This window comes from Theropithecus gelada, chromosome 6 (assembly GCF_003255815.1).
Source record: "Theropithecus gelada isolate Dixy chromosome 6, Tgel_1.0, whole genome shotgun sequence".
NCBI lineage: Eukaryota > Metazoa > Chordata > Mammalia > Primates > Cercopithecidae > Theropithecus > Theropithecus gelada.
In genome coordinates this window covers 131,050,233-131,062,268 of record NC_037673.1, presented here as the reverse complement: position 1 = coordinate 131,062,268, position 12,036 = coordinate 131,050,233, and the positions used below count along the sequence as shown (strand labels likewise).

The 12,036-nt window shown below is 46.6% G+C and overlaps 1 protein-coding gene and 1 non-coding gene across 2 annotated transcripts in view; both read left to right on the top strand.

The window, feature by feature from the left end:
- Positions 1 to 2,527: 2,527 nt before the first annotated feature.
- Positions 2,528 to 2,629, top strand: LOC112627192. The gene has a single exon (XR_003120054.1). It is a non-coding gene; the product is annotated as a U6 spliceosomal RNA (small nuclear RNA).
- Positions 2,630 to 4,479: 1,850 nt separating this feature from the next.
- The window catches only part of SAR1B (secretion associated Ras related GTPase 1B), a 32,355-nt gene continuing 24,798 nt past the window's right edge, over positions 4,480 to 12,036 (top strand). The window contains exon 1 of the mRNA XM_025387369.1: positions 4,480 to 4,740. The gene's annotated coding sequence lies outside the window, so the exon portion shown is untranslated. The remainder of the gene's footprint in view (positions 4,741 to 12,036) is intronic.

Below are 12,036 nucleotides of genomic sequence, written 5' to 3'. Positions count from 1 at the left end.
AAAAAATACAAAAAACTAGCCGGGCGAGGTGGCGGGCGCCTGTAGTCCCAGCTACTCCGGAGGCTGAGGCAGGAGAATGGCGGGAACCCGGGAGGCGGAGCTTGCAGTGAGCTGAGATCCGGCCACAGCACTCCAGCCTGGGCGACAGAGCAAGACTCCGTCTCAAAAAATAAAAATAAAAATAAAAATAAAAAGGCCAGGTGCGGTGGCTCACGCCTGTAATCCCAGCACTTTGGGAGGCTGAGGTGGGTGGATCACGAGGTCAGGAGATCGAGACCATCCTGGCTAACATGGTGAAACCCTGTCTCTATTAAAAATACAAAAAATTAGCTGGGCATGGTGGCGGGCGCCTGTAGTCCCAGCTACTCGGGAGGCTGAGGCAGGAGAATGGAGTGAACCCAGGAGGTGGAGGTTGCAGTGAGTCAAGATCGCACTACTGCACTCTAGCCTGGGCGACAGATCGAGACTCTGTCTCAAAAAAAAAAAAAAAAAAAAAAGGAAACCCTTCAACCCCTAGAGGACAAAAATGTTCCTAGGAGTCCTTCATGTTACAAATCATATTTATTAAGTACCTATTTTGTGCCAGGCCCTGAAAATCGTTTTTGGAGGGGAAAAAAGTATATAGGGGCCATAACATCAGGAAGCTTATGAAATGTCTGCTGGTATACAATTGTATAACTTCAGTGATTAAATTGTAAACCGGGCGCCATGGCTTATGCCTGTAATCCCAGCACTTTGGGAGGCCAAGGCAGATGGATCACGTGAGGTCAGGAGTTTGAGACCAGCCTGACCAACACTGTGAAACCCCATCTCTACTAAAACTACAAAATTAACCAGGCATGGTGGGGCACAACTGTAATCCCAGCTACTCAGGAGGCTGAGGCAGGAGAATCGCTTGAACCCAGGAGGCAGAGGTTATAGTGAGCCAAGATCGCACCATTGCACTCCAGCCTGGGCAACAAGAGCAAAACTCGGTCTCAAAAAAAAAAAAAAAAAAGTAAATCATAAAGTTGCTGAGGAAGCTTGTTACCCAACCAAACTGGAGTCTGCTTCCCAATGCAGTAAGGCCTGACATCTATATTGAGGCTTTACATGAGGGTGTTTATTTGCAGGGCGCCAAACAAGGAGAATGTGGCAGCTCACACTTAAGACCTGACTTCCCCAATGGCTTACAAACCAGAGTGGTTTGTTTTTGTTTTTTTTTTTTTTTTTTTTTTTGTCAGAGTCTTACTCTCTAGCCCCGACTGGAGTGCAATGGCGCGATCTGGGCTCACTGCAACCTCCGCCTCCCACGTTCAAGTGATTCTCTGCCTCAGCCTCTCAAGTTGCTGGGATTACAGGCGTGCACCACCGCACTCAGCTAATTTTTGTATTTTAAAGAGAGATGCAGTTTCACCATGTTGGCCAGGCTGGTCTTGAACTCCTGACCTCAGGTGATCTGCCCACCTCGGCCTCCCAAAGTGCTGAGATTACAGGTGTGAGCCACTGTGCCCGGCCCAAGCAAGAGTTTTTAAAGGGAGGGGTAAATTTCAGAAAAGCAGAAGTTACAGGCAAAATTGTATATCAGTACATGAGGTTATACATTGGTTTGGCCTAAAAAGATGGACTTTTTTTTTTTTTTTTTTTTGGTAGAGGAGACAAGGTCTCACTCTGTTGCTCAGGCTGGAGTGCAGTGGTGGGAACACTACAGCCTGGATCTCCCAGGCTCAAATCAAGCAATCCTGGCACCTCAGCCGCCCGAGTAGCTGGGACTGCAGGCACACAAGCATGCCCAGCTAATTATTTTATTTTTTATGGAGATGAGGTCTCACTGTATTGCCTAGGCTGGTCTTAAACTCCTGGGCTCAGGCAATCCTCCTGCCTGAGCCTCCGAAAGTGTTGGGATTACAGGCATGAGCCACCACACCCGGCTCCCGTGGATCCATTTGATATGGGTCTGGGTTTCTGAAAAACAACTCAGGGACATATGTAAAGATGTTATCTTTAGTTTTATAAAGAACCAAACATCTTATGACTCAAACTTCTTAGGCTGTTGTTTTGAGCTACTATTACTTTCTTGCTTATCAATTTGCTCAGGGCTAGCTAGGTATGGGGAATTTCCCTTAAAGGAACTCAAGATTTTCCCTTATTTCCATACTTGGTTGGGAGGGCCAGGCAGGCCCCTAAGAGGGGTCCCTGCTCCATCTCAATATCTGTGACACAGGGCTTAACCAAATCTGGGAGGAAGGCCTTGATGAGAGGAAGACCTGAAGAGTTGAGACCTGAAGAGTGTGTAGGAGTTAGCTGGGTGAAATGCAGAGGTGGGTAGAAGCTTTTCTGGCGGAGGGAAACCCTAGTGTCAAGGGAGAGCGCATGGTGTGAAGCACTTCCTGAGGCTGGAGCAGAAAGAGGAGATCCAGCAGAGCCAATGGTAGGCTTTGCTGAGAATCCCTAAACAGCTCTTGATGCATTTAAAGAAGGCAACACCAATCCATTAGAAAAGTACATTGATGTCAAAACAGTCTTATGTAAAGCTGAATACCTGTATGCTCTCTTTGGCAGCGCATATACTAAAATTCAAACAATACAGAGATTAGCATGGCCCCTGCACGAGGATGACAGGCAAATTCATGAACTGTTCCATAGTAAAATAAACATACAAAAAGGCTGACTATGGCCAGGCGCGGTGGCTCACACCTATAATCCTAGCACTTTGGGAGGCCGAGGCGGATGGATTGCCTGAGCTCAGGCATTGGAGACCAGGCTGGGCAACACGGTGAAACCCCATCTCTAATAAAATGCAGAAAACTAGTCGGGTGTGACCAGCCTGGGCAAAACCATGAAACTGTGTCTCTACTAAAATACAAAAAATTAGCCAGGCATGGTGGAGTGCGACTGTAGTTACTCGGGAGGTTGAGGCAGGAGAACTGCCTGAAACGGAGAGGCGGAGGTGCGGTGAGCCGAGCTCAAGCTCACACCACTGCACTCCAGCCTGCGTGACAGAGCGAGACTCCGCCTCCAAAAAAAAAAAAAAATGCTGACTATCTGGCTACGCTTCTGTAATCTCAGCACTTTGGGAGGCAGAGGCTGGAGGGTCTCTTGAGCCCAAGAGTTCAAGATCAGCCTGGGCAACATAGTGAGTCCCCTATCTCTACAAAACATTTAAAATATTAGCTGGGCCTGGTGGCACACGCCTGTGGTCCCAGCTATGTGGGGAGGATTCCTTGAGCTGAAGAGATTGAGGCTGCAGTGAGCTATGATAGCACTATTGGACTCCAGCCTGGGAGAAAGAGCAAGACCATCTATATATATATAATTTATTTAATTTATTTTTAATTTTATTTATTTATTTTTTGAGACGGAGACAGAGTCTCACTTTGTCACCCAGGCTGGAGTGCAATGGTGCGATCTCAGCTCACTGCAACCTCCACCTCCTGGGTTCAAGCTATTCTCCTGCCACAGCCTCCCGAGTAGCTGGCATTACAGGCACTTGCCATCATGCCCGGCTAATTTTTGTATTTTTGTAGAGATGGGGTTTCACCATGTTGGCCAGGCTGGTCTTGAACTCCTAACCTCAGGTGATCCGCCTACCTCGACCTCCCAAAGTGCTGAGATTACAGTTGTGAGCCACCGTGCCCGGCCAAGACCATCTATAAAACAACTGAATAACCAGCTGAATAAAAGCCGAATAACCAGCATTTATCTGGTACATAGCTACAGTGTGTAAATCACTGGTGAATTCAATAAGCACAAATAACAAAAAGAAAAAAAATGAATTCAATAAACACGTGTACTTTGAAAATGTATTTTAGGCAGGGCGCGGTGGTGATCCCAGCACTTTGGGAGGCTGAGGCAGGTGGATCACTTATGCTAAGGTGTTTGAGACCAGCCTGGCCAACATGTTGAAACCCGGTCTCTACTAAAAATACAAAAAGTAGCCAGGCGCAGTGGCTCACGCCTGTAATCCTAGCACTTTGGGAGGCCGAGGCGGGCGGATCACCTGAGGTCAGGAGTTGGAGACCAGCCTGCCCAACATGGTGAAACCCCGTCTCTACTAAAAATACAAAAATTAGCCGGGCATGGTGGTGCGCGCCTGTGCTCCCAGCTACTCAGGAGACTGAGGTAGGAGAATCGCTTGAATCCGGGAGGCAGAGGTTGCAGTAAGCTGAGATCGCGCCATTGCACTCCAGCCTGGGCGACAAAATCGAGACTCCGTTTCAAAAAAAAAAAAAAAAAAGAATTTGCCAGACAGTGGTGGTGGGTGCCTGTAGTCTGCGCTGCTCTGGAGGCTGAGGTAGGAGAATCGCTTGAATCCAGGGGGTGGAGGCTGCAATGAGCCGAGATCGCGCCATTGCACCCCAGCCTGGGAGACAGAGCGGGACAACGTCTCAAAAAAAAAAAAAAAAAAAAAAGCCAAAGGTAATTTCCCCTAGGGAGGCATGGGGTGTTCCCTTCTAGGCACGCAGGCCCCTAAAATCCCTTCGGGCGGGCGGGTGTGGGGAGACCAGGCGGCTAGGAGACCCGGGCGGCGTTAGGGGATGCGAGCAGACTCGCTCAGCTGGGGAATTGGCGGCAATACTGCCAGGAGGCGGAACCTAGGGCGCTCGGCGACGCGGTCCTGCGGACTGTCGCTAGTGAGGCACCCGCCGGCCCGGAAGGGGCTGATGCGAACTGTGGCCACGGCAGCCATAGCGCTTTGCAGTTCGGTCTCCTGGTGTACGGCCAACGCCAAGCAGGGGATTGCGTTCTCTCCAGTCGCAGGTGAGTGACAGCCCCTCCTTCTGGGAGGACCGGCGGGCAGCAGCTATGGATCCCCTAGAAGGCGCACTTTTAGGGCCAAGACCTGCTCTGGGTCCCTGCCTGTGGCACTGCGTGAAGGGGCGCCTGTTTTTCACCCCGGGTTAGGCGGCACGAGGGAGGACAGGTCTCATCCATACTCCGCGGGGCCGTCTGATAGCCCTCGGGGCAGAACACTGCTGCTGTCAGACGCTGGTCTTTTCAGGAAAGAACGAGATGGCTGCAAGCAAGCCCCTTCCTTTCCCTGGGCCTCAGTTTCCTTAGCTGGTAAAGTGAAGGTGGCGGATCTCACTGACAGCTGAAGAGGCTATGACGCGGCCTTGTGTTTTCAGCGCTCCCAATTAGTGTAGAGGCAAATTGAGCTTCCTTACTAGTACTGGTTAACGTTTTCCGTAGCCCAGAGTTCCAGTTGAGTGGAAAAAAGATACAGTTTTGAGAGAACTGTACTGATTTTTATTTTTATTTTTAAAATTTTTGTTGTTGTTGTTTTGAGACAGAGTTTCCCTCTTGTGGCCCAGGCTGGAGTGCAGTGGCACGATCTTTGCTTACTGAAATCTCTGCCTCCTGGGTTCAAGCGATTCTCCTGCCTCAGCCTCCTGAGTAGCTGGGACTACAGGCGCCCGCCATCATGCCCGGCAAATTTTTTTGTATTTTTTAGTAGAGATGGGGTTTCACCATGTTAGTCAGGATGGTCTCGATCTCCTGACCTCGTGATCCGCCCGCCTCGGCCTCCCAAAGTGCTGGGATTATAGAGGTGAGCCACCGCATCCGGCCTAATTTTTCTATTTTTAGTAGAGATGGGATTTCGCCATGTTAGCCAGTCTGGTCTCCAACTCCTGACCTCAGGTGATCTATTCGCCTCCGCGTCCCAAAGTGCTGGGATTAAAGGCATGAGCCGCCTCACTGGGCCACTGTACTGATTTTTAAGGTGTTGAAACTTTTCCAAGATAAAAATTTGTTTTAAAACAGCTAAAACTTTGACATTGTTAGCTGAAAGAACCAAATTCGTCAGCAATTTAAGGTGTTTGGTACATTGGACAAAATGAGGTGAAGAAGTCCTTTTAACTTGAAAAATTAAACCTACTATTATTTATTTGTGTGTTCTTACATCAGCCTCTATATTACCAAGTGTCTTTGAAGACGTCCTATATTGTGTGTTAAAATATCAGTGAAGAGTAAGTCGCATTGAAACAATGAAAGAAGGAAAGAAAAGGAACATTTATTGACTACTATGAGTAAGGCACTAGCTGTCATTTTACAGATGACAAATAAATGGTAGTGCCAGTATAGCAAAGCAACATGAATATCTACTATTGTACCTTTCAGTAGACTTATGTCTGTCACCAAAATGTTTTGAACTTAAAAAATGTTAAGATCGTTCATTGGCATTTTCTGAGTTTGTAGAAAAGGAAGGTGTCTTCATTTTAGAAATATCAGAGATGCATTGTCAGTAATTATAAAGATTAGCAGTTTAAATAAGGTACATTTTAACCTTCCTTTGACTCGCATTATTATACTGGAATGGAAATTCAAGCAAGAATTAAGAAAAAAGATGAGTCTAACAGAAATGAAAATCAGCCTGGGCAACATAGCAAGACCCAGTCTCTCTCTAACAAAAAAAAAAAAAAAAAATTGCTGGGTGCAGGGCTCTGGCTAGTAAGCCAGTAGTCCCAGCTACTCGCTGCTGAGATGGGAGGATTGCTTGAAGCCAGGTGAAGACCTGTGACCTGTGATCATGCCACTGCATTCCAGCCTGGCTGACAGAAAAGGACACTGGTGCTAAAAAAAAAAAAAAACAGAAAAAAGAAATAGCAAAAGAAATGAAAATTATTGCCACATCATTTGAAGCTTACAAGTTAGAATGCTATATTAGTATCTCTTTTCTTTTTTTTTTGACACGGAGTCTTGCTCTATCGCCCAGGCTGGAGTGCAGTGGTTCCAGGCTCACTGCAACCTCCACCTCCAGGCTTCAAGTGATTCTCCTGCCTCAGCCTCTCAAGTAGCTAGGATTACAGGTGTGCACCACCACACCCTGCTAATTTTTGTATTTTTAGTAGAGATGGGGTTTCACCATGTTGGCCAAGCTGGTCTTGAACTCCTGACCTAAAGTGATCCGTCCGGCTTGGCCTCCCAAAGTGCTTGGATTACAGGCGTGAGCCATCGTGTCCTCCTATAGGTATATTTCTACACTTTTTTTTTTTTGAGATGGAGTTTCGCTCTTGTTGTCCAGGCTGGAGTGCAGTGGCACGATCTTGGCTCACTACAACCTCTGCCTCCTGGGTTCAAGCGGTTCTCCTGCCTCAGCCTCCTGAGTAGCTAGGATTACAGGTGCACACCACCACACCCAGTTAATTTTTGTATTTTTAGTAGAGATGGTGTTTCACCATGTTGGTCAGGCTGGTCTTGAACTCCTGACCTTATGATCTGCCCGCCTCGGCCTCCCAAAGTGCTGGGATTACAGACGGGGTCTTCCCATGTTGCCCAGGCTGGTCTCAAACGCCTGTGTTCAAGTGATCCCCCACCTCAGCCTCCCAAAGTGCTGGGATTACAGATGTGAGCCATCATGCCCAGTTCATCCTTTTTTTTTTTTTTTTTTTTTTTTTAAAGACAGGGTCTCACTTTGTTGCCCAGTTTGGAATGCAGTGGTGTGATCCTAGCTCACTGCTTGAATTTTGGGGCTCAAGCAATCCTCCAGCCTCAGCCTCCTGAGTATCTGGGACTGCAGTTTCTTGCTACCATACCCAGGTAATTTAAAAATTTTTTTGTACCAGGCATGGTGGCTCACATCTGTAATCCCAGCACTTTGAGATGCCGAGGCGGGTGGATCTCGAGGTCGGGAGTTCAAGACCAGCCTGCCAAGATGGTGAAACCTCGTTCCTACTAAAAATACAAAAAAATTAGCCAGGCATGGTGGTGGGCGCCTATAATCCCTGTTACTTGGGAGGCTGAGGCAGAGAATTGCTTGAACCCAGGAGGCAGAGGTTGCAGTGAGCCGAGATTGCGCCACTGCACTCCAGCCTGGGTGACAGAGTGAGACTCTGTCTCAAAAAAAATCTTTTTTTTTTATTTAGAGATGGGATCTTGTTATGTTGCTCAGGCTGGTCTGTAACTCCTGGTCTCAGGTGATCCTCTTGCCTTGGCCTCCCAAAGTGCTGGGATTACAGACATGAGCCACTGTGCTCAACCTGGATATTTGTATTCTAGGACAGTTACTACATCCATTTCACCACAGCATTACCATGCTTTGCATCCCAAAGTTATTAGTGCATTGATTCTACAGTCATACTCCAATGTCATATTTGCCTCTTTAGGCTGTTTTGTCCCTTATTTTCTCCCAGCAGTACTTTTTGGGTATTTGTATTTTGTCATCTTATGCGTATTTTTTTTTTTTTTGTACAGGACCCTTAGAACTAATGTGTAGTTTTTATTTTTTATTTTTTTTGAGACAGGGTCTCACTGTCACTAAGTGCATGCTATCACGTCTGGTTACTTTTTGTATTTTTTATAGAAATGTGGTTTTTCCATGTTGCCAAAGCTGGTCACGAACTAAATATTTATTTATTTATTTATTTTTTGAGACACAGTCTCGCTCTGTCACCCCAGCTGGAGGGCAGTGGCATGATCTTGGCTCACTGCAACCTCTGCCTCCTAGGTTCAAGCGATTCTCCTGCCTCAGCCTCCTGAGTAGCTGGGATTACAGGCATATGCCACCACACCACGCTAATTTCTGTTTTTTTAGTAGAGACGGGGTTTCTCCATGTTGATCAGGCTGGTCTCAAACTCCTGAACTCAGGTGATCTGCCCGCCTCGGCCTCCCAAAGTGCTGGGATTACAGGCGTGAGCCACTGTGCCTAGCCATTAATATGTGGTTTTAAAAAGTAAATGAGCCAGGCATAGTGTGGCGTATGCCTGTAGTCCCAGGTACTCAGGAGGCTGAGGTGGGAGGACTGCTTGAGTCCCTGAGATTGAGGCTGCAGTGAGCAGAGACCATGCTCCTGAACTCTAGCCTGGGTGAGAGGGAGATTCTGTCAAAAAAATAAAAAGTGGCTGGGCGCAGTGGCTCACACCTGTAATCCCAGCACTTTAGGAGGCCGAGGAGGGCGGATCACTAGGTCAGGAGATCAAGACCATCCTGGCTAACATGGTGAAACCCCATCTCTACTAAAAATACAAAAAATTAGCCAGGCGTGGTGGCAGGTCCCTGTAGTCCCAGCTACCCGGGATGCTGAGGCAGGAGAATGGTGTGAACCCAGGAGGCGGAGCTTGCAGCGAGCAGAGATCACGCCAGTGCACTCCATCCTGGGCGACAGAGCGAAACTCCGTCTCAAACAAAAAAAAAAGTAGTAAATGGTTTCGTGTAATTATTCATGTAAATCAGTTTTAAATATTAAATGCCATATAAGCTTTTTAAAATTTGCTTTAAAATTTTTTCTATAATAGCTTTTTTGAGATATAGTTGATAAACCATAAAATCGACCTTTCAAAATTGTACAATTAAATGTTTTTTAGTATAGTCGCAATGTTGTGTAAACATAGCCACTATCTAATTCCAGAACATGTGATCATCCCAAAAAGAAACCCAGTACCCATTAGCAATCATTCCCCATTTTTCCTTCCTTCAGTCTGACAACCACTAATATACTTACTCTATGGATTTATGTATCCAGGATATTTCATTTAAATGAGCCATCCATATAAGTTTAATGCAACAAGGCTTTAAGAAGTTACTTGTAATCTGAGATTCTGTTCCATTACATCCTTTGCACTGATTTTCATGTTACTTGAGTAGATCACTTTTCTAATCTGCATAGAGACTTTTCCTGTTTGGTATTGGTGCAATAAATAAATCTGCTGACGTGTGTATGTTTCCTTGTTCTTGACCTTTGCTCTTCACATGTCTTAATAGTGTGTTCATGGTGTTGTGTAACCTGTTTTCTGGGCTCAGGTATCTGTTTGCAGCTAAGTAACTTTTATTCTTAGTTGGGCATTTTTACTTCTACTTAAAACAACAACAACAACAAAAAATAGTTAATTCTGTTTCTGGTTACTCCTAGTTTGTTTTAAGATTCCTAGAAAGCACAATTTTTTTTTTTTTTTTTTTTTTTGAGGCAGAGTCTTGCTCTGTCATCCAGGCTGGGGTGCAGTGGCTCGATCTCGGCTCACTGCAACCTCCGCCTCCTAGGTTCAAGTGATTCCCCTGCCTCAGCCTCCTGGTTAGCTGGGATTACAGGTGTGCGCCACAACACCCAGCTAATTTTTGTATTTTTAGTAGAGATGGGGTTTTTGCCACGTTGGCCAGGCTGGTCTGGAACTCCTGACCTCAGGTGATCCACCCACCTCGGCCTCCCAAAGTGCTGGGATTACAGGTGTGAGCCACTGTGCCTGGCCGAAACCACAATTTTAAAGAAATATATATATTATTATCTTCTAAAGCAGAGTTTATCTGTGTCTTATTAGATTATCTCTCTTGAGACAAATTTTACAACAGCAAATTGGTACCATTCTTATGCAAAAATCCTTTTTCTTTCCAGGCTTTTCACCATTCCTTAGCTCTCACCTACCAACAATCATCTTCAATGAGGACTTTGCCACTTGATTCACAGTCTGTATCAGTACCCTCCAGTCTTCCAGGTGATTACACTGCCTGTCAATGTGGACAGTGTACCCTCTAGCCTGGCTTCCAGTATCTTTCACCTTCATTTTTTTTTTATCTGTCCATGCCAGAACGAGGCCTTGGAGTTTGCCACCACCCAACCCTGAACTTCTCTTGAATTCTTGAACCCCCTATATTCTCTTCCACTTTGCTGGCACAATTCTGGCCCACTTTTCACCTCTCTCACCCTTTTCTGGTTTTGGCTTAGAGAGTTTTTCTACCCTATTTTCCCAGTTCTGTTCTGTGAGAAGCCTGCCTTTGATCACCGCCCCATGTCTGTATACTACCTTTCTTTACCTTTGTCCACTCAACTTGAACTTCTGATCAGATCCCTACAGCCCCTCTCACTAGTACTCTCAAAATCCTGTTCCCCCTTGTCCTTTTTCATTTCTATCCTGGATATTCTAATCTCTAGTCACTCCATGTTGAGCACTGCTAGTGGAGGGTGGAAGGTTGTAAATCAGCAGATTGGCACTGCTGTGAATGCTTGAGTTTCAATTCCAACTGAGTCCTTGGCTTTTTTTGGCACTCTTAACTTGATTCATTCCCCACAGTAGCTATTGTAATGCTTGCTCTGCTCCTCAAAAATTCTCTATACCCCTTCACTTTTGGAGTCAGATTCTCACCACCTCCACAAATTTTCTGGCCATCTTTCCTTCTAATCTTAGACAGAGAGATATGCTCTCAGTCCAAGCTCCTCTTGGGACTTTGTCGCTTTTGGTTAGTTCCTTCCTTCCCTATAACTTCTTCTATTCCACTAGCCCCTTCTCTTCAGTTTATCATCATACTCAAGCCTCACTCTCTTTGAGAAGAAAATTTCACTTCCAGGCCTGGTGCAGTGGCTCACGCCTGTAATCCCAGCACTTTTATTTTTTTTTATTTTTATTTTTTTTTTTTTTTGAGACGGAGTCTCGCTCTGCCGCCCAGGCTGGAGTGCAGTGGCCGGATCTCAGCTCACTGCAAGCTCCGCCTCCCGGGTTCACGCCATTCTCCTGCCTCAGCCTCCCGAGTAGCTAGGACTACAGGCGCCCGCCACTGCGCCCGGCTAGTTTTTTGTATTTTTTAGTAGAGACGGGGTTTCACCGTATTAGCCAGGATGGTCTCGATCTCCTGACCTTGTGATCCGCCCGTCTCGGCCTCCCAAAGTGCTGGGATTACAGGCTTGAGCCACCGCGCCCGGCCATCCCAGCACTTTTAGAGGCCGAGGCAGGTGGATCACTTGAGGTCAGGAGTTCGAGACCAGCCTGGCCAATATGGTGAAACCCAGTCTCTACAAAAAATATAAAAATTAGTCAGGTGGGCCGGGCGCGGTGGCTCAAGCCTGTAATCCCAGCACTTTGGGAGGCCGAAACGGGCGGATCACGAGGTCGGGAGATCGAGACCATCCTGGCTAACACGGTGAAACCCCGTCTCTACTAAAAAATACAAAAAACTAGCCGGGCGAAGTGGCGGGTGCCTGTAGTCCCAGCTACTCGGGAGGCTGAGGCAGGAGAATGGCGTGAACCCGAGAGGAGGAGCTTGCAGTGAGCTGAGATCCGGCCACTGCACTCCAGCCTGGGTGACAGAGCAAGACTCCGTCTCAAAAAAAAAAAAAAAAAAAAAAAAAA